The sequence below is a fragment of the Natrix helvetica genome (assembly GCF_964273705.1).
Source record: "Natrix helvetica genome assembly, chromosome: 1".
NCBI classification, from domain to species: domain Eukaryota; kingdom Metazoa; phylum Chordata; class Lepidosauria; order Squamata; family Natricidae; genus Natrix; species Natrix helvetica.
Window position 1 is genome coordinate 214,833,136 of NC_138548.1, and position 25,391 is coordinate 214,858,526.

General features: G+C 39.8%; 1 long non-coding RNA gene across 1 annotated transcript; it reads right to left on the reverse strand.

Annotated features, from left to right (window-relative positions):
* Positions 1 to 671: 671 nt before the first annotated feature.
* On the reverse strand, positions 672 to 9,060 carry LOC309383338. Its single transcript, XR_014173827.1, has 3 exons — positions 8,496 to 9,060; positions 3,566 to 3,640; positions 672 to 1,876 (listed from the first exon to the last, which is right to left on the reverse strand). It is a non-coding gene; the product is annotated as an uncharacterized lncRNA (long non-coding RNA).
* Between the last annotated feature and the right edge of the window lie 16,331 nt (positions 9,061 to 25,391).

Sequence of the window (25,391 nt, forward strand, 5' to 3'; positions counted from 1 at the left end):
TATCAAGGCCCAGGGAGCAATAGCTTCCCGTCCATCTTCTTGAACTACGAGATTAGATCTCAAGGAGGTTTATATGAGAGATGTAGCTCAGGGGTAGAACACCTGTTTTGCATGCAAGGTCACAGGTTCAGTCTCCAACATCTGCAGGTAGGGCTGTAAAGGGGCCTTTGAAGCCATGGAAAGTTCTGGTTTGACAGGCAGTGCTGCACATATGAGCTGCTTCAAAAGTTTTTTATTAGAACTTCTGCCTGTCGAAGATATGTGACAGCCATGCAGGACAATCCAAGTGCTACTGTCGACCTGATTTCACAGGTTCTTTTGAGATTTACTGGAGGTGCATAAGAGCACAAGAAGGCAGTGTTGGTAACGGTTAGAGTTTATGACTCAGGGCCAAATCCAAACTGCATCATGTTATGTCATGAGATCAGGTCATAGAATTTCCAACACAATTTTCTGTTTAAAAAACAGCCTTTGGTGTGGAAGGCTTTTGTATTTCATAATCCTCAATCAAATTGGCTCCCAAAGAGCTGTTCTTATCTGTCAAAAGTTAGTACAGTGTGGTATAAATGCCAATGCCCTTCCTCCTCAATGGCCAAAAACAATTGTAGGGGGGAAATGACTTAAATTGCCGAGATGGTATAAGGCAGTGGATTTAGAATAGAATTCTTTATTGGCCAAGTGTGATTGAACACACAAGGAATTTGTCTCTGGTGTGTAAGGTCTCAGTGTACATACAATCAATAAGTAATAAATCATAATCATAATCATCATAAAATACATTCATCATAAATTAAAAGATACAACACTTAGTGATAGTCATAGGATACTAAATAAGCAATCAACATAAATCATAGTAGGATAATAAATAAAAAATTAATATAAACTGTAAGATACAAGCAACAAAGGTATAGTCATAAGAAGATAAGGAAATAGGTAATTGGAAAGATGAGAAGGATAATAGTAACACAGCCCTACTAGGTAGTTTGACAGTGTTGTGGAAATTAGTTGTTTAGCAGACTGATGGCATTGGTGGAGGGGGGGGGGGGGCTGTCCTTGTATCTAGTTGTTTTGGTGTGCAATGCCCTATCGTGTCATTTTGAGGGAAGAAGTTGAAACAGTTTATGCCCAGGATGTGGACTCAGCCTTCCAGCCTTCCGAGGTCTGTAAAATGAGGACCCAGATTGTTGGGGGCAAAATACCAACTCCGTAAAGTCCTTTAGAGAGGGATGTAAAGCACTGTGAAGCAGTATATAAGTCTAAGTGCTATGGCTATTGCTATGTGAGGAGTCTGTAGATATTTTCACAGCCCTCTTTCTGGCTCGTGCAGTATACAGGTCCTCAATGCAAGTCAGGTTGGTAGCAATTGTTGTTTTTTTGTTCCTGCAGTTCTAACTTTCCGTTGAAGTCTGTATGTGTCTTGTTTGGTTGCTGTAGCCTAATTTATATCAACACTGATCCCCCTGAAATAAAACTGCACTGGGATTCCACTTACAGAATTAAAATGCCTGCCAGCCTGCATACCTCAGACTCCTGCTGCTTCCTACATTGTGGTCACATGAGGTCCCCACTTAACAGCCACATGGTCCTGGGTTACAATGGTACACAGGACGACTACAATTGCAGCTGCTAAATAATGTGCAGTCTTTATGACCACGTCATTTCGTGCCAGACATTCCAGTCCTGAATGCCATCATAACCCAAGGACTACCTACATCATGAAATGTGGCCCTTAGGCTGAGAAGACCTAATCAGCTTCCCTTCTTCTTTGTCTTCTTCTGCCATATTCATCATCGGACGTTGGTGATCTTGTTGGTGATCTTACTTTTCCCTAGGCAGTTTAAAGCTCAATCACTATTTCTCCATGACCATTTCAAAGCTGTTCTGAGAAATAAAAAAAAGCTTCAGTAGATATAATCTGATGTCCTAGGATTAAAGATGGAATAAAAATATAACACGACACAACTTTCCCAAAGGATTACAACATATGCCTAATGGTAAAAGTAAAGGTTTCCCCAGTCATGTCCAACTCCAGAGGATGGTGCTCATCTCCGTTTCTTAGCCAAAGGAGCCAGCGTTGTCTGAAGACATTTCTGTGGTCATGTGGCCAGCATGACTATACGCTGAGGCACAGGGACTGCTGTTATTTTCCCACTGAATTGGTACCTATTTATCTACTCTCATTTGATGCTTTCAAACTGCTAGGTGGGCAGGAGCTGGGGCAGGTAATGGAAGCCCACCCCGTTGCATGGCACTCGAGACTTGAACCTCCAGCTGATACGTTCAGCATCTTTCACCACTGAGCCATCCCGCCCCTAATATATACCTAAGTAGCCTTTATTCTCTGCTGCATTTAAACCCACACCTCACCCTGACATGTGGTACAGCCTGCCCTGTTAGTTCTAGATTTTTGTTCTGTTGCTAGCCTTTGTCTCCTTTCAGAGGTGAACTGTCCTGATATTTTGTGCTTCCCTTCACCAAAGATTAATAAACGCCATTATTGTTTTGATAGTGGATCATTTTGGGGAGTCTTTATTTAACCTTTTGCTTGCTCGGTAGAGTGAACTTGGATTGCAAAGTTGGGATGCTGGGCTGATGGGTTCTTGTAACATTTCCACTGTTTCTTCTCTCTCTGGAAGGAACCAAAGGAAGAAGAGAAAACTAAGCCTGGTGAGGGCTTGCTGTTAAAGGAGCAAATGCCTTTGAGAGATTTACGACAAGGGAAAGGAACTGCCTTGCATCCTGTGATAAATTAAGAGGAGAAAGGAAACTTCCACAATAGCCTTATAAGAGGAATTTCCCTCTTGTCTGTCCAGAAGGGGGACTTGAGGGAAAGAGAGCTTCACTCCAGCCAGATGTCTCCAGCTGCAAATCATCATCATTTTGAAGGAGGCTCATGTTTTATTTTTGGTTCCTATGAAAAAAATCTGGCTTGTGAGAAAGGAAGGGAAGACAGGCAGGGCAGGGCTTCTCTTGGCACCCATCCTGACTGGGTCTTCGGTGGAAACAAAGAAAACAACATGCCTTTTGCACCAGTGAGACTTTAAGCCAGAAATGCATGTTTGTTTGTGTGCCTTGTCCGGATGCAGCTGCAGAAGGTGGTGGGAAAAAAAAACCCCAGGATTAAAGGTGGCATGATAGGAGGGTGCAGCACCTCTCCTGGATCTTTTACCCACATTTACCTCAGTCATATGCTGTCCTTTGGGATGTTTTGATACTTGAATTTCCCCATATTCATGTGGAAGGTCAGTGCTGAAGAGCCTGTTCCAGTTCTAAAACTTCGCAACAACTTTTCTTCTAATAACCTCAATCAGTTTCTCAAACGTGGCAGTTTTAAGATGTGTGGATTACCCCAGCATGGCTGGCTGAGGAATTCTGGGAGCTGAAACCCATACATCTTAAAGTTGCCTTATTTGAGAAACACATCCTAAATGAAGAAAGAAGACTATGAAAAGCAAATATCTTCCAAGACAGAACTGTTAATCTATCTAATTCAATAATGTCTATTCCAGACATTGGCAGCCTGCAAACCTGTGCAATCCTCAGCCTCATTTTGTGCAGCTCTTACCTAATTCCCAGAGCCCTCTGAAAACTGCAATCCATGCAATTCATACCTCTGGTCAGAGTAATCTGCCCCAGCCTGCTGGAGAGAGAGGAGAGGGAAGGGAGGGGTTATTGGTTACTCACCAAATAATCTGAAAATTAATAAACTTTTAAAAACCCTTTCCCCCAAACTGTAAAGGCTCTTTTTTTTGCAAAAAGTCCTGGTTAAAAGCCAATGGCACTCTCAGGAAATGATGATGTTGAGGCAAAATTTCAAGGCTCATTTGAAAGAATGAGTGGGACAGTACCCAGACATCACAAGGCTAGATAAGCACATATTTAAACCAAGGACACACAAGCACGTTACCATCTAAAGAGCTTCCAAGTATTGCATTGGATTTACAGTAAAAAAAAAAATTGAATGCTGCTCAAAATACAAGCAGGAAATATTAAATAGTATTAGACTTAAGTCATAACTTTATTGAGGAACAATGCTCATAATTACCTACCACAGAGGGGTGAACTAAAGGCTGATAAGAACAGGGAGATTTTGAAAGAAATCTTGTGATACCATTTGGGTCTGAGTTCTGATCTTAGTTTTATGTCCACACAACTCTACTTTTATAGAAAGGAGTAGGGGGTTGGCCTAAACAAACCAAATCCTCTTTTCCCTCAAATAAAGCTCAAACCCTAGGATTGGGCCAAAGGAGAGATGTTTGTTTTGTCATGAAATGCTTGAGAGCCAAACTTTCCAACCTTTGCAAATTTAAGACATATGGACTTCAACTCCCAGAATTCCCCAGCTGGTTAGTTCTGTGAGCTGAAGTTCATACATCTCTTACAAGTTGCCAAGTTTGGGGAATACTGCTTTTGAGGCCCCTTTTTCCTTTACCTTTTTTCTGGCCTGCCAAAAATGGAATTTGAGCCACTCACAGTATAAATTATGTCACTTTCCCCCACCTCAAATTAAAGGTGCCTCTCTGTGGCCCAGTTTGGCATTGCAGCATTTCCAAAATTAAACCCAAAGTGGTTGTAAACTTCAGATTACCCAGCCTAATATAGTACAGTGTGTGTGTGTGTTTCTTAAATATTGTAGAAGTAGTATTCAAATGTTTTGACTGTAATATCTTTGTTTAGATTCAGATCTTCTGAATCAATAGCCCCTTAAATTTCTAAAGGTTTAATTTATGGAACAGTTTTAGACTATGCTCTAGGAGATCATTAAACCTGTTGGACTGAACCCTGATGAATACAATTTTTAAAAAATCTCATTTTGGTTCAGGGCCTGTTACAGCTTCTGCTTTCTATACCCTTCTCCAGTATATTTTTTTAACATTCCTGTTTTCTGACATTTCTAGAGGGTGAGTTCTTTTAAATTTATCTACTGTATATATTTACACCATACTTCAGCAGCTTGTATCATTTTTATTTCTCCTTTCTGGCACTTGACCTGTGACTTATCCCATTAGTGTGCAGACCACTGGCTTGGCTTAGTGTCACGCACCAGACATTTATATTTCCGGCATAGGCATATATTGAACCCCCTTTTGCTGATCTCTGCTGTTTTAAGATGCCCCTCACTCTGAATATTTTAGGAAAGGCAATCATTTTTGGTTCATTTGAGACATTTTTGCTGTCCTTGCAGAATATGTTTAAATCTTGCAAGGTTCTGACAAGATGCCGTGATAGTCCTCACAAAGATATACATTCTGCTTCACATCTTGGGTGGGACTCATCTTGTTTGATCTGGGGCCCTGACCAGAGGCATCCTTCTGGGGATGTGTTATCTGTGTGCAGGCATTCTGTCTTCTCAGTGTCAGTGACACAAGAAATTTGGTATGTTCTTATTGGACTAAGTTCTTTAGTGGGAAATGGCCGACAGCCCGCAATGTGCCTGTGGTGCATTGGAACTAACGATAACACATATAGTTCAAGAATGTCGCCTCAGGAAATTTAAAGGCACCTGGGATGATCTCATCGAAGCCATACCAGAAGCAGTTAGATGTTTAGCTTCCTTCCTGGTTAGATATTGAACTATAAAATTTATCCCATTGCAATTCTATGGCGCTATATTAGGGGGGGGTTATTACAACTGTATCTTAATTTAATATTTTACCTCATATATTGTATTATATATATGCATGCTTTATTTCAATTTATTCATATATATATAATATTTTACCTCATATATTGTATTATATATATGCATGCTTTATTTCAATTTATTCATATATATATGAATGCAAAATCTGCCCAGCAATATACATAGGACAAACAAACAGGAGAATAAATGCACGCATCACAGAAGACAAAAACGCAGTAAGAAAAAAAGAAAAAACTTCTTCCCTTTTCCAGCACCTTAAAGCTACAGGACATGAAATCAACTTTGAAGGAGCCAGGTTAATCTCCAAAACAGAACACCTCCACAAGAGAATAATCATGGAAGCCATCAAAATAGAGAAACACCCCCACAGCATGAACAAACGTGATGATACCTCCCGCCTACCAAACATCTGGAAACCAGCCCTAGCCAACAAACGAACACCACCCACCACCCAAGCCGTTATAATACAAAACAACAATGCACACGCAGCCTGCACCAATCAGCACCAATCTACCTATCATGATACAGCCCAGGTTATTCATATATATATATATATATATATATATATATATATATATATATATATATATATATATATATATATATATATATATATATATATATATATATATATATATATATATATGTTGTATTTGTACTGATAAATAAATAAAGGGAGACTAGTATAGATCTATTTCGAGTTAATTAGCTCTCATCAGCTAGCCATACCCTTACTGGGATTTGAACCTGGGCTGTATTATATATATATATATATGAATAACCTGGGCTGTATTTTATATATATAGATACTTTATATAATAGATACTTCCAATTCTACGCGGGAGAAAACCCGAACAACCAAAGACATATATATATATATATATATATATATATATATATATATATATATGAATAAATTGAAATAAAGCATGCATATATATAATCTTACACAGGAAAAGACCCGAATACAACAAGATCAGCATACCTACATCCATGAAAATCTACGAATGCATGCTTTATTTCAATTTGTATATAGTGATCGCATGACTTTTGTAGGTGCCATATGCTAAATAAATAAACACGACTAATAGGGTATACGCTTAGTTTTAGTTGCTAATCAGTTATTTTAATACAGTTGTTTAGTTCTATATCTATCTATCTATCTATCTATCTATCTATCTATCTATCATCTATCTATCTATCTATCTATCTATCTATCTATCTATCTATCTATCTATCTATCTACCTATCTACCTATCTACCTATCTACCTATCTACCTATCTTTCTTTCTTCTGCATTATTAGACAAGGTCAGGCAAATACCTATGACAGTGGTCCCCAACATTTATGAATTGGCAGCCTGATGAGGTGGGGGGCAGGGGGGAACCAGCCTGTGTAAGCAGCAGGAAGGTCTATGTACACACACATGCAAATGCACAGTGGGCCACTACTCTCGCAGCCCAGTTCTGATCAGGCCGCAGCCCGGTAGTGTGCCGAAGCCCAGGGGTTGGGGACCTATGACATTTGACCCCCAAAATGGGACTCTTGCCTAAAACCAGCACTGCTTTGATTTCTTCACACATAGACAAGAAGGTTGGCAATTATAGTTCACTATTTCTAGGTCCGCTATCTGCCACATGATGAGACTAACTACTGCCAAACTCTCATTTCCATCAAATGAAATGCTAATCCAGTGGCAGCCTTACTAGGTAGACACGATCAGGATATCAACTCCAAAGGGAGATTAAAACTTCTTTTATTGAGATTGGCTAGAGATAACAAAATCTTGCAAATCTAATTGTGCTGTATCTCCTCTGATGTCAATGAACCAGGAAGAGCCTGCTTGAGCTATTTCCAAATGTTATTTTTTATTTATTTATTTATCTGTGAGAGACAGGTACCTTGATCTATATAGCAAACGAATGATCCATTGGGATCCCCATATCAAAATAACTTACTTTATGTACAGCCAGAACCTGAAAATAACATTTAACACAGCACAGTACTTAAACAAAACGGTTCGGTTGAAATCTGCATATGTGGGAGTGATTGGGGTAGATTGCAAGGGTGACACCGAAATACAATTTTATGTCATTTTATTCTACATTACATATGTATGTAGTAAATTATATTGTATCTTATCCTATAATGATTGTATTCTACCTTACACTTATTTTAAATTTTATGTATAGGATTTTATTGGTGATATGTGTTTGAACCTTGTGCTTTGGTATGGCTGTAGGCTAATCAATAAAGCTATAATCTATTTATTTATCTGATTATTTACATCCTGCTTTTATTATTTTTTTACAAATAACTCAAGGTGGTGAACATACCCAACACACCTTCCTCCTCCTATTTTCCCCCCAACAACCCTGTGAGGTGAATTGGGCTGAGGGAGAGTCCAGCTGGCTTTCGTGACAAGAAGTCATGGTCTCCAGTTTTTAGGACTTAAAAATATTTCAGCCCCTTTTGCCTAGGTGACAGTTCTTGCATACCGTATTTTTCGGAGTATAAGACACATCTTTTTCCCTCAAAAAAGAGGATGAAAATCGGTGCGTCTTATACACTGAATACAGCATTTTTGGCCCCCCGAAACTCCTCCCCCTTTGCAAAAATGGACCTGCAGAGAGTTTGGGAGACTTGCAAAGTGCTCCTGGGGGCTGGGGAGGGCACAAATGAGCAAAAAACAGGCCATTTTTGGCCTCCCCAACCGGCAGGAGCACTCTACAAGCCTCCCAATGCCTTTTTCTTCTTCTTCTTTTTTCTTTTTTGCAAAAAACGAGGCGTGCAGAGGTTTTGGGACAATGGTGGGTTGCAGGCAGAACATCCCTGTATTTTTTTAATTTACCTCTTCAAAATCATGGTGCGTCTTATACTCCGGTGCGTCTTGTAGTCCGAAAAATACAGTATTTCTATCAGAGTCACCAACCTTACTTTCTGCAGCCAGCCACACTCTCTTGCTTTAGCAAACACGGTGCTCTCATTGTCTCTTCTTAAGCTACCAGTTCAAAGGAATGTAGCCCTTTGGGTGGCTGCCTCGGTTACCCTTGAATACAGACAACAGCGATCCAATCAAAGCTGTGCAAATGAAAGGTGTACAAACTGTGCTTACATTCCACACTGCAGAGCTTCACTTTCTGTAGGGAGCGGCTCTTCTAGTTGTGTTCAAGGAATAGTCAAGAACTCCAATGTACACTTCTTGTTTCTGGACATTCTCTCTGACGGTGTGATGTGTGATGGAAGATGTGCAACACATACAGTAATAGGGACGCTTGGAAATGCATTTGCTCTAGCTAGGGCTGCAAAAATCCTGATAACCACCAGAAGGCAGCAAAGATGATTCCTGATAGATATGAGGCAGTAAGGATTTCTTTATTGTTCATATAACTTTATGAAGTAAGATAAAAACTAACAAAAACTAATACTGCTTGTCCTTGACTTACAACCACAATTGAGCCCTACATTTCTGTTGTTAGGTGAGAAATTTGTAAATGCGAATTTTGCCCCATTTTGCAACCTTACTTGCCAGAGTTGGTTAAGTGAATCACTGCAGTTGATAAGTTAGTAGCACGGTTGTTAAGTGAATCTGGCTTCCCCATTGCCTTTGCTTCTCATAAGCTCGCAAAAGGGGATCGCATGACTGGTGCAACCATCATAAATATGAATCAGTTGTCAGGCATCTGAGTTGGTTATATGATCATGTGATCATGTGGATCCTACAAAGGTTGTAAGTGTGAAAAATGGTCCTAAGTCACCTTTTTCAATGCCGTTGTAACTTTGAATGGTCACCAAATGAACTGTTATAAGCTGAGGACTACCTGCATTTAGAATAAGGAGAAAGAGAAAAGGCAAAAACAAAAGTGCAGGGGAAAAAAGACAATATAAAGAAGCTTCCAATTTACAGCAGTTATTAAGTATAAATTTACCTCTTCCTCTATAGTTATAGCATGATTTTCATCCCCCCACCCCCACCCTATAACCGAGTTAAGGCGGCAATGGTTTTCCACTTGTAAAACAGACCCTTCCAGAAAGTTATGGGAAATCCCTTAAGTGCCCCCAGCCATGAGGGCCATCCAAGAGCAAGAATTCTCATAAGTAAGCTGCACTTAGAAAACTCCCTTTTCAGAATCACGCAGGTATATGTTTCTAATTTTTCAATATCAGCCATGTGCCTCCACTCTTTGAAGGATTTTGAAGGACTCTTTGACAGAGGACAGGCCTTTCTTTGAAAATGTGCCTTATTTGAAGGGCCAGTTAGAATATGGAATATAGAATCTTTAAACCATGCTTTCTTAAAAGAGGAAGCATAAGGAAAAAGAGCGGGCAAATCTTAGAAGTTCCCCACAAGCTCTTAGCATCTGCACCACAGACCATGCAGACACGTATAGCACCTACTTTTAATTTTCCCCATCGTGTATTGCATTCCTATTTAAGTTATAGGAATGTTTCTATAGTTCCATCTGGATAGTAGTAAGAGTGATAACACTTTGAGTTTGTAAGTCCTTTTGCTTGGGTAAAGGAATATGAGCAAAACAATAGCAATTACAAGTAGTCCTTGACTTACAATTGTTCAAAGTTACAACAACACTGAAAAAGTAATTTGTGACTATTTTTCATATTTATGGTCACCTGTTCAAAATTCAGATGCTTGGCAACTGACCCGTACTTATGATGGTTGCAGTGTCCTGGGATCATATGGTTGCATTTTGTGACCTTCTGACAAGCAAAGTCAATGGGCGAAGCCAGATTCACTTAGCAACCATGTCCCTAACTTAACGGCAGTGATTTACTTAACAGCTGAGGCAAGAAAGGTTGTAAAATTCATTTAACAAGTGTCTCACTTAGCAACAGAAATGTTGGGCTCAATTGTGGTCGTAAGTCGAACTACCTATATTATGTATTTTGAAAATCTGCATGTTTGGTGGCAGAAATGCGGGTGATGTGTACATGATTACCTTGCTAACTATTAACTATTGGCAGGGAGGGGGTTAACAAAGTCTTCACCAAACCAGAACTTTGCATACAGAGCAGTGGTGCAATTCAGCCGGTTCGATCCGGTTTGGGTGAACCGGTAGCAGTGGGGGTGGGAGGCTCCGCCCACCCGCCCGGATGTCATCACATCCTGTTTTTTATGCTCTGCGCATGCACGGAAGGTCTGCGCATGCACGGAGGTGGCGCATGCGAGTGAAGCTAGTGAGCGCACATGGCGGCTCACATTTGCGAACTGGTAGCGAAGATAAGTTGATTTCACCCCTGATACACAGAATTCACGGCCATCTCTAGCACGGTCAGGTAAAAGCTGAACTGAACTCTGATGCCCTGTGAAGTTCCACAAACTAGGTATTCCTGGGCAAGGCAGACAAATATTCCAACTAGGTAGAAGCCTGGTCCCAATAAGGAATTCAGATAATTGTGTCTATGGAAATAGCCATGTTAGAAAGATCTTTTTCGTCAAGACTTGCATTAATTGGACCAATTTCTCTCAAACAAGCCAAGGCAATGAGGATGAGGAAAGAAAACCTCAAGAAAGCATCATATTCTTTTTCTCTTTTTTTCCAGGTGAGTATATCTAAAATCACAAAATTACAGCCTTCCCCCCCCCCCAAAAAAAAACCACGGTTAAATAAAGTTTTGGGATTTCATTCAAAAGCAATATTGTGCTGAGAGTGTAATCCATATTTAGCATCTAAACGTTATGCTAAAATTGGCAGCGTCCTATAGTAGATGAAAGGAGTCCAGTGATGGGGAAAAAAAGGATAATGTTCTTATCATTGGTGAATTGCCTTTTTTTGTCTCTGAGATAAGACAAAGATCACATGATTGCATGCAGTACAACACAAGCCTGTTTGGTTTTGTTTGGCCTAAGAACATTCAACGAATCCTGCCTGCCTCCCCTTGTTGCCCCTCATCACACTTTCCCAGATTGTTTGAGTTGTGAGAGGCACCTTTGTTAAGAAGCTCCCTCAGGAATGCTGGCTGACTCCTTGTCTCCTCCCCGGAGACACCCCTGGCACAAAGAGAAAGGCTGATGACAGCCTGCTGAGTGACTTGTTGCTGTAAGAGGAAGCGATAACATCCTCGAGTTCTGAGCCTTGCCTTCTTTCATTGCAAGTTTCTAATTTGTAAGGAAAAAGCAAACATAGAGGGAAAATTCTGAGGAAGTGAGGAAGTGCTGGCTTATGAGACTTCCTACAGTCCTACAGGAATGTCATCTGGCAGGCACCATCTCCTATTAGTAATAACAATACTAACAATAACTTTGCCTAGAGCCATCCATCGGCTCTTAATTCAGTAGAGACCCCATCCAACCACCCGTATAGCTTACACCTGGGTGCTATTAACAGATTGGCATTTCATTTCCTTAGGAATTTAAATGATCAGCTATGACATTTTCAGCGTATGAGCATAGCAGAACCAAAGCCATGGAAAGGAAATAGGATTGAACTTTTGAACAGGAATCGTATAAGACCAAATTTTCTCTAAAGTGATCAGGGAGCTTAATGAGAGGCCCGCATTTTTTTAAAAAAAGGTCACAATTTCAATGATACTTGGATGGATTGCACCATGGCTGTCCAATCCTATGGCCTGCCAGGGTTGCATTGAGTAAAGAGGGTCTTGGACCATGTATAAAATATATGATGTAATTAATCGCTAAATAATGTATATAAATCATACAATAATGTTAAGTCTACGATCTTGTTGGGCCACATTAGTAGCTGCCCAGGGCTGCATGCAGTGGTGGGATTCAAATAATTTAAAAACTGGTTCTCTGCCCTAATGATTTCTTCCAACAACCAGTTCACCAAACTGCTCAGAAAGTTTACAACTGGTTCTCCCAAAGTGGTGTGAGCTGGTTCCACCATTGGCTGCATGTGGTCCATCAGCTGCGGGTTGGACATGCTTGGATTACACAATTCATGCCCTGTTGACAATCAGTATTAGATAGCCCATGACCTCCTGGGTCACCATTTCAGGCATATTTCCTTACCAGATTCCTCAATGCCTTCAACAATAGCAGAGTTTCTAATGTTTTGGAAACTTACAGTTCTTTCTCAGCTTTCATTGGAAAAGTTCTTAAAAATTCAGGATATTCAGAGATATATCTGCCTTGAAAATAGCCCATGTTGCACTGTATAGAACCGTCAAACATCAGTCGCTGGCCACAAGAAATGTTCTATGACATTTTAGGCTATATCATAAAATACTCTATGATGATTTTTTTAAATGTCATAATGTTTTATAAAATTTGCAAAAATTTAATTCCATAGAAATTATGCAATCTGAATTTTGGATGCATTCTGTAAGTTAGTCCAGTGGTCCCCAACCTTGGCAGCCCAGCATGGGGGCGGAGTTCCATGCAAGTGGAAGGCCTGTGCATGCATGCACGCGCAGCTCCCCCAGCTTGTGCAAGTGGAGCTGCACAACCAAGAACAAGCAGCCACCACTTGCATAAGTGGGGCTGTGCCCGCACACACACTCATCTGCCAATCATGAGGCCCAGTTCTAAACTGGCCCCAGCCCCAGTAGTGGGCCACTCCCTGGGGGTTGAGGACCCCTCAGTTAGTCCACTTGAGGTACCTGGCTGAGAAAGTTTTGCTTTACGATGCACCATTTTGCCCAGTTAAGGTTACGGTTTTGGATGGATGGATGGATGGATGGATGGATGGATGGATGGATCAATAGATAGATAGATGATAGATAGATGATAGATAGATGATAGATAGATGATAGATAGATGATAGATAGATAGATAGATAGATAGATAGATAGATAGATAGATAGATGATTGATAGATAGATGATTGATAGATAGATAGATAGATAGATAGATAGATAGATAGATAGATAGATAGATAGGAGAGAGAGAGATTATATGAGTTAGATAAATACTATTCCTAAAAAGGGATTTTCATTCATTTCAACCTCCCTGAGCCATTTCATTCCAGATCTCATCTCCAGTGAGTTCTCAGATTATTTCATAAATTGCGTAATTTTGAATGATTCCTGTTTCAATGAGTAGCATATTTTGAATTAGAGTGTTTGTTTGTGTTTATTTCTGTGGTAGGGTGTAAAAAACCAGAGAATGCTTGGGACCTGATTCAGGAGAGAGACTGAATCAGACTATTCAATATTTGGATCTATACATTAGTGAATGAATGGTCATTGAATCGTGATTTTGCAAGTTAGTAGCATCTGTTGAAGTTTTTCTTAACTCTGGGCCTCCTATTCACCACAACCGTGGTTCTTAAACTGGGGGTAATTGCCCACGAGGGAGTAATTTGGGTATATCCAAGGGGGTAATGGAGCAATTTGTAACTGTTTGTTTGTGAGTGGAAGATTCGGATTGGAATTGCAACCCACTGAGATGCTTGTGTAAAAGAACAGAGTTGTGGGGTGTTTTTTTTTTTTAAAGGGTAATGAGGTTATTCAAGGCCAGGAAATGAGTCAAACAGGTTGAGAACCACTGCCCAAAAGGTACTAGAAACAGAAATGAGAGTTGTAAGGGCCTAAGGATGACATACAGTGAAAAATAGGAAATGCAATATAGTACCTGAAAATCCTTACATTTCCAATATTGTTGCCTATTAGTAAACATTTCTAAAAGTTTATTATCAGCAAAAACATGTCGTGTTCAAAAGTTTATGTAATAGCATAAAATTATCACTGTACAGTAGTTTGCTCGTTTATGTTTTATTTTATATTTATATGCCAGCTGTGGCTATTTTAGTTTAGTTTGGTGTTTATAAAGTTAATAACTTTTTGAATCAGGATTTAACCAAGAAAAAAATGTCAGCTGACTTTGATTTTAATATTTTGTGTACACACAGAGGGAATTGTGTTGGAAGAAAGCACCAGTTCAAGAGTTTTGCACTTACTGTTCCTCTTTCAGCCAATAGGAAGACAGGGGCAGTAGGGAGTATGCTATATGTATGTATCTAGAAAGTCACAACTGCACAACTGAAGCCTGACCCCATTTTTATTATTATTATTTATTTATTATTCTGCTAAACCTTTGCTTGTTTCAGAATTATACTTTATATCTGCTCTTCTGGTTTTCTGGTATTGTTCTGATTCCTGATCTAGACTTTTCACTTTCTTGTTGCCTTCTGTCTATCATCCATGATTCCTATGTATTTAACTTTGCAACACATGCTACTTGCACCCTTTTGGAGGAGAGAAGGACAACCGCAACCTTCAGCCATTGATGCTTTGCAGCAACTAGGACTCTGTGGCTGAATACAGAGATCAACCCTGTGTATAGCAATAGCACTTAGACTTATATACCGCTTCACAGTGCTTTACAGCTCTCTCTAAGCGGTTTACAGAGTCAGCCTATTGCCCTCAACAACAATCTAGGTCTTCATTTGCCCCACCTCGGAAGGATGGAAGGCTGAGTCAACCTTGAGCAAGTCTGGAATGAACTCCTGGCAGCGGATTGCAGAGTTAGCCTGCAATACTGCTTTCTAACCACTACACTATCAGGGCTTTTATATATGGTGAACACATCTAGTAACCACTATAAATAGCTACCATATTTACCTTCTATGCATTTGTATACAGATAGTCCTCACTTAATGATTGTTCGCTTAGCCACCATTCAAAGCTATGATGGACTTCCCTCGAGCTACTTCAGACTCATTTTCAAAGTTCGACAGACAGACAGACAGACAGACAGACAGACAGACAGACAGACAGACACACAGACACACAGACACACAGACACACAGACACACACAGAGTCCAGTGGTGAGTTTCAAAAATTTTTAGAACCTCTTCTGTAGGTGTGGCCTGCTTTGTGGCAGTGGCTTGCCAGCCATGTGACCGGGTGGGGGTGGCTTGCCAGCCATGTGACTGATGGGAGTGGCTTGGCAGTCATGTGAATGGGTGGGAGCGTCCAACTTGTAAAATGTGGTGAAACTCACTTAACAACTCTCTTACTTAGCAACCAAAATGTTGGCTCAGAAACTCTGGCATTTGAAGCATGCAAATCTTAAAGCTGTCAAGTTACAAGACCTTTGCACCCCTAACCCTTTAGAAAAAAAAACCTCAGGGGTGTTCAAACGTGACAGCTTTAAGACTTGTGGACTTCAACTCCCAGAATCCCTCCTCTCGCTCTTCATCTTGATGATGTGTGAACGGGCAGGGGGAGGGAGCTGGAACCGGTTCTAAACGGCACTGTAGATTTGTGGAACCTCTTCTATAGAAGAGGTTAGAACTGGCAGGAACCCAGCCCTGACACAGTCACATCATGATAGCATTTTGGGGTTTTGGCAACTGGCCCATATTTACATCCGTTTGCAGCATCTTGTGATCACACGATCACAATTTTCAGAGTTCTTTTGCTGGCTTCCAGCATTTACTTCCAATTTCTGGCAAAAAAAAAAAAACCAACCCAGCACATGGGTACAACAAACCTATTTAACTATTGCTATGTTGGCCTAACAACCACTGTGTTTGTTTAACAACTGCTGCATTTGCTTAACAAACACTGCCAAAAAAAAAAAAGTTTGTAAAATCAGGCTCGGTCACATGGTAACCTACTTAATGACTGCCATGACTTGCAACTTTAAATCTGGACTCGGTTATGGTTGTAAGTTGAGCACTACCTGTTAACACACACACATCCTTCTAAATTTGGGAGCCTACCAGACATGGAGAGTGGCTACTTGGAAACCAAAGGCTCCCTGCATAGCTGAGTCTCTGGAGCTGGTCCTACCTTGCTGGGACAGCTGCTCTTTGACTCTTGGTACATACGTGCATGCCTGACAAAGCCATGAAGGCAGCCCATGAAATGAAGCCTTTTGCCATTGCCATTTCCCACTTTCTAATCCAGCACGAACTTGAGCGCCCGCTCCCTCGCCTCTCTTCATTTATATTAACAGGATTATAATATTAATAAGTCTGTTTATTTCACCTCGTAATTAATAAGTGAAAAAAAAAGGCGGATGAACAACTCGCCTGCCTACTGCTAATTAAGGTGGTGTTATAAGGATGGCATTGACACTGTGGGGAGCCTGGACGCCTGTGATGTTTAATGAATGCTATACAACCCGTAGTGTTATTTAATTTAATAGGAGAATTAATATCAGGATGAAAAGAAATTGCTTCGGCTCTGCAGATGGGAGCGGGATGCAACATTCATCTTGTTTTATTCCATGCATCAACCCACCAAGTGAGCCTCTTAAAGGCTATTTGATTACGCCGTAATGGGCATATTGGCCTTGGTGGCAGGAAGCAGGAGCAAAGGCCTGTGCACCTTTGATAGCAGAACAAATGAAATACACACGTAACCCTTCACCCAGTGCAATCCACTGATAAAGTTCCCCAGTCTTAATTCGATCTGTAAAGATTAGCCCAGCAATAAAAAGTATTACAAGGCTGACGTCCATGGAGTCTCCCAGGGCATTTGACAAATGGCTTTATGACAGTAATAGGAGAATTAGAATGCAACATTAAAATCCACACTGTTTCGTTGAGCTAAACTTCACAAAAGAGCAGCTCAGGCCCTGGGCAGCTCTTCAGATTCTGCAGAGAAGCACTACACAGCCTTTTTCTCAAGAGTCACATTGCAGTGGAAGTGAGACCAGTATGCCATTAAATAGCAAGGACTGATAAAAAAAACCGAGCTGCCTCCTTATTTATTTAGGATGTCTGTTATCACTGTATGCTCAGCTCCCTTGGTCTGGTATGGAGATGCTACATTCTTGGCACATAGCAAAGCAGTTTTTACGGTGGTTTTACTGCTTGCTCAATAGGTGGGGTGTGGATCACCTTAAGTGATGCTCATTCTTGGATGAATATCATTTCCAGAGCCTCACAGCCACTTCTGAGCGTTAAAGTAATCTTTTGACGATTCTCAGATGGGATGTAATCCACCAAATGATTCTCTGTCTGTGGTATTCAGTGCCCTGGGATAGATCCAGTGGTGAAATTCATTTTTTTTTACTACCAGTTCTTGGGCGTGGCTTGGTGGGCGTGGCGTAGTATGCGTGGTAGGGGAAGGATACTGCAAAATGTCCATTCCCTCCCCACTCCTGGGGGAAGGATATTGTGAAATCTCCATTCCCACCCCACTCTGGGGCCAGCCAGAGGTAGTATTTGCCGGTTCTCCGAACCACTCAAAATTTCTGCTACCGGTTCTCCAGAACCTGTCAGAACCTGCTGAATTTCACCCCTGGATAGATCTGTGCTATTGGCTAAATTGCAATAATTGGGGAATGGCACCTGAATTTGTACACCAGTGTGGCTATGTTGAAGAGGGGCAAAAAGCACAAAAGGGAATTGAAAGTAACTTCCTATCGCAATAGACCCCAAACCTTTGGACACCAGGTACCAGTTCCATAGAGAAAGGTTTTGCAGACTGCCTGCATCCTGAGGTTGGGGCTTCAATTCTTTGTGCAGCCTGATTTCTGGCATACCGTGGCCTGGTGCTGATCCACGGACCAGGGATTGGGGACCCCTTTCCTATTGCACCATCATCCTTTAACATTCCTACTGGGCCAATGCTTCCATGCAGATTTCTGGCCAGCTTCTCATCATTCATATACAGGTAGTCTTGAAGTTACGGCCATAATGGAGCCTGTCCATTATGGCTATAAGTCATAACTGTTATAAAATGATTTTATGCTTTTTTTTTTTTTTGCAATAGTGATTAAGTGAATATGGTAGCTGTAAGTGTGAATGCTATGAAAACTGCACTCGTTAAATGAACACCGCATTTATTAAGCAACGCCGTTACTCACTGTGGGTTGGTTTTGTCGAAAACTGGTAATGCTGGTTTTCAGCAAAAGTGTCATAACATGTGGTCACTTAACCGCTGGACTCTGCAAATGGCCATAAATGTGGTCACATTGCTGAATGCCCAAAGTGTGGTCACATTAAGGTGAGACAACTGTCAGAATTTCGGAACTGGGTCAAAGCTACCCTTTTCAGGCCATATCTTCAAATCGTCGCTATACAACTGGTTGTAAGTCAAGGACTACCTATAATTTGATGTGGATGGCCTAAAGCTGATTCCACCTAGTTGGGAAAGACAACATTCTGCCAACCACGGCAAGTCCTTTGATGTCTTTTCATCTACAATGACTACTTCACACATGAATGGAGAGGTTTCAGATGAGGTATATATAGATGTGAATAAACCCACAATATGACTACTTCACACATGAATGGAGAGGTTTCAGATGAGGTATATATAGATGTGAATAAACCCACAATATGAGCACGGTGTTCGGAAGGACAGTGACACCAGAGAACAGAAATGCAAAAAGCACACTCTCTTCAGCCATTTAAAAGAGTTTCCCCAATAAGAAATATAGAAGCTGAAAAGAAAAGAAAAACATTGTAGTGAAGAATGTTTCCCAGAGTGCTTATTCTATATACATGTATGACTGGTGGGATTCAAATTTTTTTACTACCGGTTCTGTGAGTGTGGCTTGATGAGTGTGGCAGGGGAAGGATACTGTAAAATCTCCATTCCCTCCCCACTCCAAGGGAAGGTTACTGCAAAATCCCCATTTCCCCCCAATCAGCTGGGACTCGGGAGGCAGAGAATAGATGGGGGTGGGGTCAGTCAGAGGTGGTATTTACCAGTTCTCCGAACTACTCAAAATTTCCGCTATCCCAGGGGTGGGGTCTAGCCAGCTTTACTGCCAATTTGCTCGTGCATACACAGAACTAAAAAAAAAAAAAAAGATGGCAGTAGTGACAGCGGCATCTGGGAAACCAGTTCAGAGGCGTATCCCGCCTGGGTTTCTGCCAGTTCTGCAACCCAGGCCAGTAGGAATCCACCTCTGCGCTACCGGTTCTCCAGAACTGGTTAGAACCTGCTGAATACCACCTCTGATGTATGACCACAATTGAGGCCAAAATTTCCATGGCTAAACAAGACAGTTGTTAAGTGAGTTTTGCCCCATTTTATGCCCTTTCTTGCCACAATTGTTAAGTGAATCACTTCAGTTGTTAACTTAATAATGTGGTTCTGAAGTGAATCTGGCTTCCCCTTTGATTTGCTTGTCAGAGGTCACAAAAAGTGATCACACAACCCCAGGATACTGCAACCATCATAAATATGAACCAACTGCCAAGCAGCTGAATTATAATCACATGACCATGGGGATGTTGCAATGGTTGTGTGAAAAAATGGTCGTTTTATTTCAGTGCCATCGAATCGTCACTGAACAAAAGATTTTAAGTAGAGCAATGTCTGTAAAGGAAAGGTTTTTTTTTCCTGTAGTAGAACCATCTAGAACTTTGCCACCATAGAATTCTGCTATCCACATGCCCAGAAGCTTCAGTTACAGGCAGACTCAGATATTTAATATAGAAAGATAAAGCAGAAATTGCTGAAGGAAAAACAATGGAACTAAACAAAAATAGACAGAGAAAATGGGGGAGCGGGGGGACAGCCAGTTTATTTTAAAAGGACATTTTTTATTCCAGAAGAAATTTACAGCCTGCTGATGCTCAAAATAACCACCAAAAATGTACAGATAAAAACCAAAATAATAAAACACTATACATAATCAGATTAAAACATAGCTAAAACATGTGGATTAAAACATGCTAATGAGTTTAGTTTAGTTTAGTTTATTAGACTTCTAGACCGCCCCCTCTCCCCGAAGGGACTCGGGGCGGTGTACAGGTACCAAATTAAAACCATACAATCGATAATAAATATAATTAAGATTGGATTAAATGAGACAAAAATTAAGGTGCAACTATCAAAATCAAACTTCCTTTAGAAACAAGGCAGCTTAAAATTAGAATTCCGATTATATTGTAGCTTCTCTTCAGATTATGCAACTCTTTCCCTGTTCCCTGATCTAAAATTCTGATTCAGAATGCCTGTCAGAAATATAAATAATGTGACTCTAACTAATTTGGTTCTTTTTGCAGCACCTGGTGGTCTCGTGTTGCAAGAAGATTCCAGCTGAATATTAGGAAAAGCTGGAAAAGTCAAAGGGAGTTTGATGTGGAACCAATTAACCAGAAAAGCGATGGGCTTTCCTTTTCTGGATGTATTTAAATGCAGGCTCGACAGCCATCTGTTGCTTTATTTTGGATTTCTGCGCTGAACAGTGGTTGGACTCTCAATGGTCTAAATGGCCTCCTTCCAACTCTGTGATTGTATGCAATTGAGACAAGGTTCTTGCCTGAAGATACACCACATACGGCTTCTAGCTGTTATGACTGAGAAGCAGCTTGGAAACAACCTGTGATCATCTTTGTGGCCTCCGATCTTGCATGATGAGAGCAAGGGGGCAAAACCCAGCGCTAGAAGCACTGATGATGTTATCTAGTTGAGTAATGAAACATCTGCAAGAAAACAACCAAGCTCAGAAAACACCAAGAACCCCATAGTTCAACCCTGAGTTATAGATATTCTCATTTACAGTGACGTGCAGTGAGGTTTACGGCTGGTGAGGCTGGTGACGTCATCAGGAAGGCGGTGAATGGGACCACGTGTGCTGGAGGCTGAGGCTGCCTCAGCCTCCAGCACACGTGATCCCATTCCCTGCCTTCCTGAGCGTGCTCCGCCAGCTCGCGCTCTGCAGTCCTCGAAAGCGACTGGGGAACGACGAGAACCTTCCTGCCTCTGCTGGACTTTGAACGACGAGAACCTTCCCCCAGTCGCTTTTGTGGCTTCGTCATCCGGGAGCGCCGACAACATTTCTGCCTCCGCAGCTCCAGGGCGTGGCTGGGCATATGTATATAATATTATAATATATATATATATATATATATATATATATATATATATATATATATATATATATATATATATATATATATATATATATATATATATATAGTATATAATATTATATACTATTATTTCATGAAGAGAGGTGAGGCTCTGCCTCCCTTGCCTCCCCTGACCGCACGTCCCTGTTCATTTATTGGACCAGTATTCTATCCTGAGATGCTACAGTTTAATAGAGAGAAGGATGGAGAAAAATGACATCAAAAACCCAAACCACAAGGGAGCTGTCTTCATGTTAGTGCCCTGGTCTCCCAATGCATATAAAGGGTAAAGATCAGAAACATGAAAGAGAACTGAGGTTGTTCAATATATCTGGAGAACTCCAGTAGAAGAAGGCTGTGGACGGCCAATATTAGCAGGTGGAGCCGTATCCAATTCCAGATTAGTTAGTGAATACATAGCTACAAGGGAGATACATGCTGCCTACCACTGACCGATCCATTGTTTGAACTTTAGCAACCAGACCATTTGAATGTTTTAAAACTTTCTAAAAGCCAAGGGCCATCTAGAATAAGGGTCACCAACTTTTCGGACCTTAGGGAGCACTACATTCTTAATTTTAAATCCTGCTGACCACTAATATGAATTATTTAAAATGATAAGTAGTATTTAGTGCAATATAAAAAATGCAAATAATTTTTCTGAGGAGGAGCCAACGTCACAACGATATGGACGTGCAGTCTCAATGCTCTGAGACCGCAGCCAATACTTTTGCCCCTGGGTGGTCCAATCGGACCTAAACCGTCCCACAGAGACGGTGAACAGGAAGAATACGTCTTGCTGATCTCAGGGACATCGCAGTGTCCCTGATCAATGCAAGAGAAGTTCTTCAAGCCGGTGACAAAAAATCCAGCCAAGGCTGATGAAGTCGGGGCGGCTCCAAAACGGAAGGATGCGGAAAGAGAAAGTGTTTCCAGCTGGTGAGGATTTTTTGCCATTTTAAAAGAGACTGCCTATAAAAAAGTTAAAATTAATTTAAATTGGAGAACAGAAGAAATAAGCGGTGGAATTAAGTTTGGAATGGTTTTGGACAGTGAGTTATCTTACTTTTTAAATGCTATGTTCATGGATGGAATTTATGCAAGCCTTTTAAAATGAATGGATTAAGTTTTCTTCTTCTTTTTTCTTTTATTATTCTTTGTAACCTATGGACTAAAATTCTCCATTTTCATTACTTTGGGTGTTTTTCTAACTCATTTAAGAATTGGACTTTTTAAAAACTTGAAATACAAAAAATATACAAAAAGAAACAAAGAAAATTGCAACAATAACACTACTACTTGGAGGCTGGAGGTTTGTGTATTGGAAATAAAACACTTTTACTTTTCTTACTGATTATCCTGGCTTGGCACTCCAAGGTCTCACTGCTTGTTTATAGGGAGTGATAAGAAGAAAAGCATACAGATGTCCCTTTGAAGTATCTCTTCAACCAGAGAAAAGTGAAAATAAAACTTTATTGTGAATCTATGCTTAATCTTGTAAAAACCTTCCAGTGTTTGTTAGCTGGAGATAGTGGCACAACTTCAACAGCAGAAAGAAACTTTAATTCTGCAAAAGATATTCTTAGAAATTCAGAAATTATCAAACAAATTTGAGAGGACAGAGAAGAAGTTGGAAGACTTAGAGCATCTAACAGTAAAATATGATGAAGAAGTTGGAGATGTTTATCAAGTGGAAAAAGTGGAGGTTAGAATCCTAAAAACCGAAGAGGAAAATGACCATAAAGAAATTAAATTTGCTGATATTTATGGTGATTGGTTTGTTTCTGGAAATGGAAAGAGTGGAATACTGAAAGAGGAATTAAATGGAGGGGAAATCTACCCCAGATGGCAAGACGCAGAAGAAGAAAAAACAAAAGAATTTATGGATTTAAAGAGAGACATTTTATTAGCAACATCATTGATAACACTACTGACAATCAAAGATAAGCTGATTAAGGAAACAGAAGAAGGGCGTTGAAATTACATGAGAGATTTTATAAGCAAGGAGTTGCTAAGAGGAGTCCATACAAAGTTGATTAAGGAGAAGATTAGAGGACTGACACCACAAATGGCAGAAGACATGAGACTGTTTTGCTACTGGAAAGATACAGGTTGATAGATGGAAGTGTATAATTTAAAACTAGTTAAACCTAGTGAAATTTAGTGACAATAGATATAGTTAAATAAATAATTGATAATGATAATAATGTGTACAATGTGTAGTGTTATGATAAGTAATAATTGTATATGAATATTGAATGGTACCCATGAAAGGAAGATTAGAAATCCTTTTGAATTATATATAAAGGTTAATAAAAAAGAACTAAGTTAGATTCAGTTAAGTCTTGATTATTAGAGTCAAATGTTATGATACAGGATATAGTCAAATAAAGGAGGGATAATGATAACAACGTATATATATGTATAGGTACAACATAAGGAAACTGGATGTAAATTGTAAACAGTGATTTGGAAAGGAGGATTAGAAAATTTTGTTACTAAATATTATGGATGTTTAGCTAGAATAGGACATAAGGATTCAGTGTTATTGGAGGATTTTAGAAATAGTAAATGAAATGCCAGTATGTGGTTATGCATTAAATCTTGATATATTTTATGATGAAGGATGTTTAAACAATTATAGTCAAATCAAAATGGAGGTATGATTATGGTAACATGTATAAATATCTGAGTTAAAATACTTGAGTTAATATGAATTATGCTTGATGACTGTGGAAAAGATACATGAAAGTCTTTTGTAACCAACTGATATACTTTCTACAGTATGTAAAGAAGGAAGATTTTATGGGTTGTGTTTGTTTTGAAAATAAATAAAAAAATATTTAAAAAAATAAAAAAATGCAAATAATTTTTATGTGGACCACCAAAATTCACCAGTTGGTGACAGCTGATCTAGAACACATTACAACTGACCAAGAGAGAAATCTATGATTTCTATTCCCACAGGAGGAATCAACTGATATTTGGAACAGTAATTCCCCCCCCCCTCCAATCTAAACGAAGGTATAAAACAGAGATGGGTGAATGTAGATTCCCCTTTACACTTGATCAATCTGCTTATAATATCTACAGGTAGCCCTCGACTTACAACAGTTCATTTAGTGACTGTTCGAAGTTAACAATATTACTGAAAAAAGTATGTTTGTCCATTTACGATCGTTGCAGCGTCCCCATGGTCATGTGATTAAAATTCAGGTGTCCTGGAGTCATGTGATCACCTTTTATGACCGTCTGACCAGCAAAGTCAATGGAGAAGCCAAATTCACTTAACAAACCTGCAACTAATGTAAGAACTGCAGTGATTCACTTGTGGCAAGAAAGGTCGTAAAATGGGCCAAAACTCACTTAGCAAAAGCCTCACTTAGCAACATAAATTTTGTGCTCAATCGTGGCCATAAGTCAAGGACTACCTCTATTTGAGAAGATTCTCAGTTTAAAGATCCCCCATATGCTCAGAATTCTAAGAAAAAAATTCTTACATATGATTTTTTAAAAAAATATCTGGACAGCTGCATCATCATCCATATATAGACTTCTCCTCTCTAATGAAATGCCTTGCATTTCTAGTTTAATTTCAATAAGTGTCTAAATTTGTATTTATAAAATACAGATGTTGTTATGCAAATTTTATCCAAATATCGTATCCCCTGTTTTTGGCAATGGACTGTCTTTTTTAAATTTTAAATTTTTACTGTATATTGGGTTTTTATTATTGGGGTATGTTAATGGTTTTTAATTGTCTAAATGTTGTAATCTATTACCTCCTCCGTGCATGTATGTCTTTGTATATATGTATGTTTATATATGTCCTAGTGTACGCCGCCCCGAGTCCTGCCTGGAAAGGGAGCGGCTAATAAATTCAAATTTATTATTTATTATTATTATTATCAGTGCATGACATCGCCAAAAATGTTTCATCACGTCATCATGGCAATTATAAAATACAGATAAATTAGATCCTTTTACTGTTGCTGCAG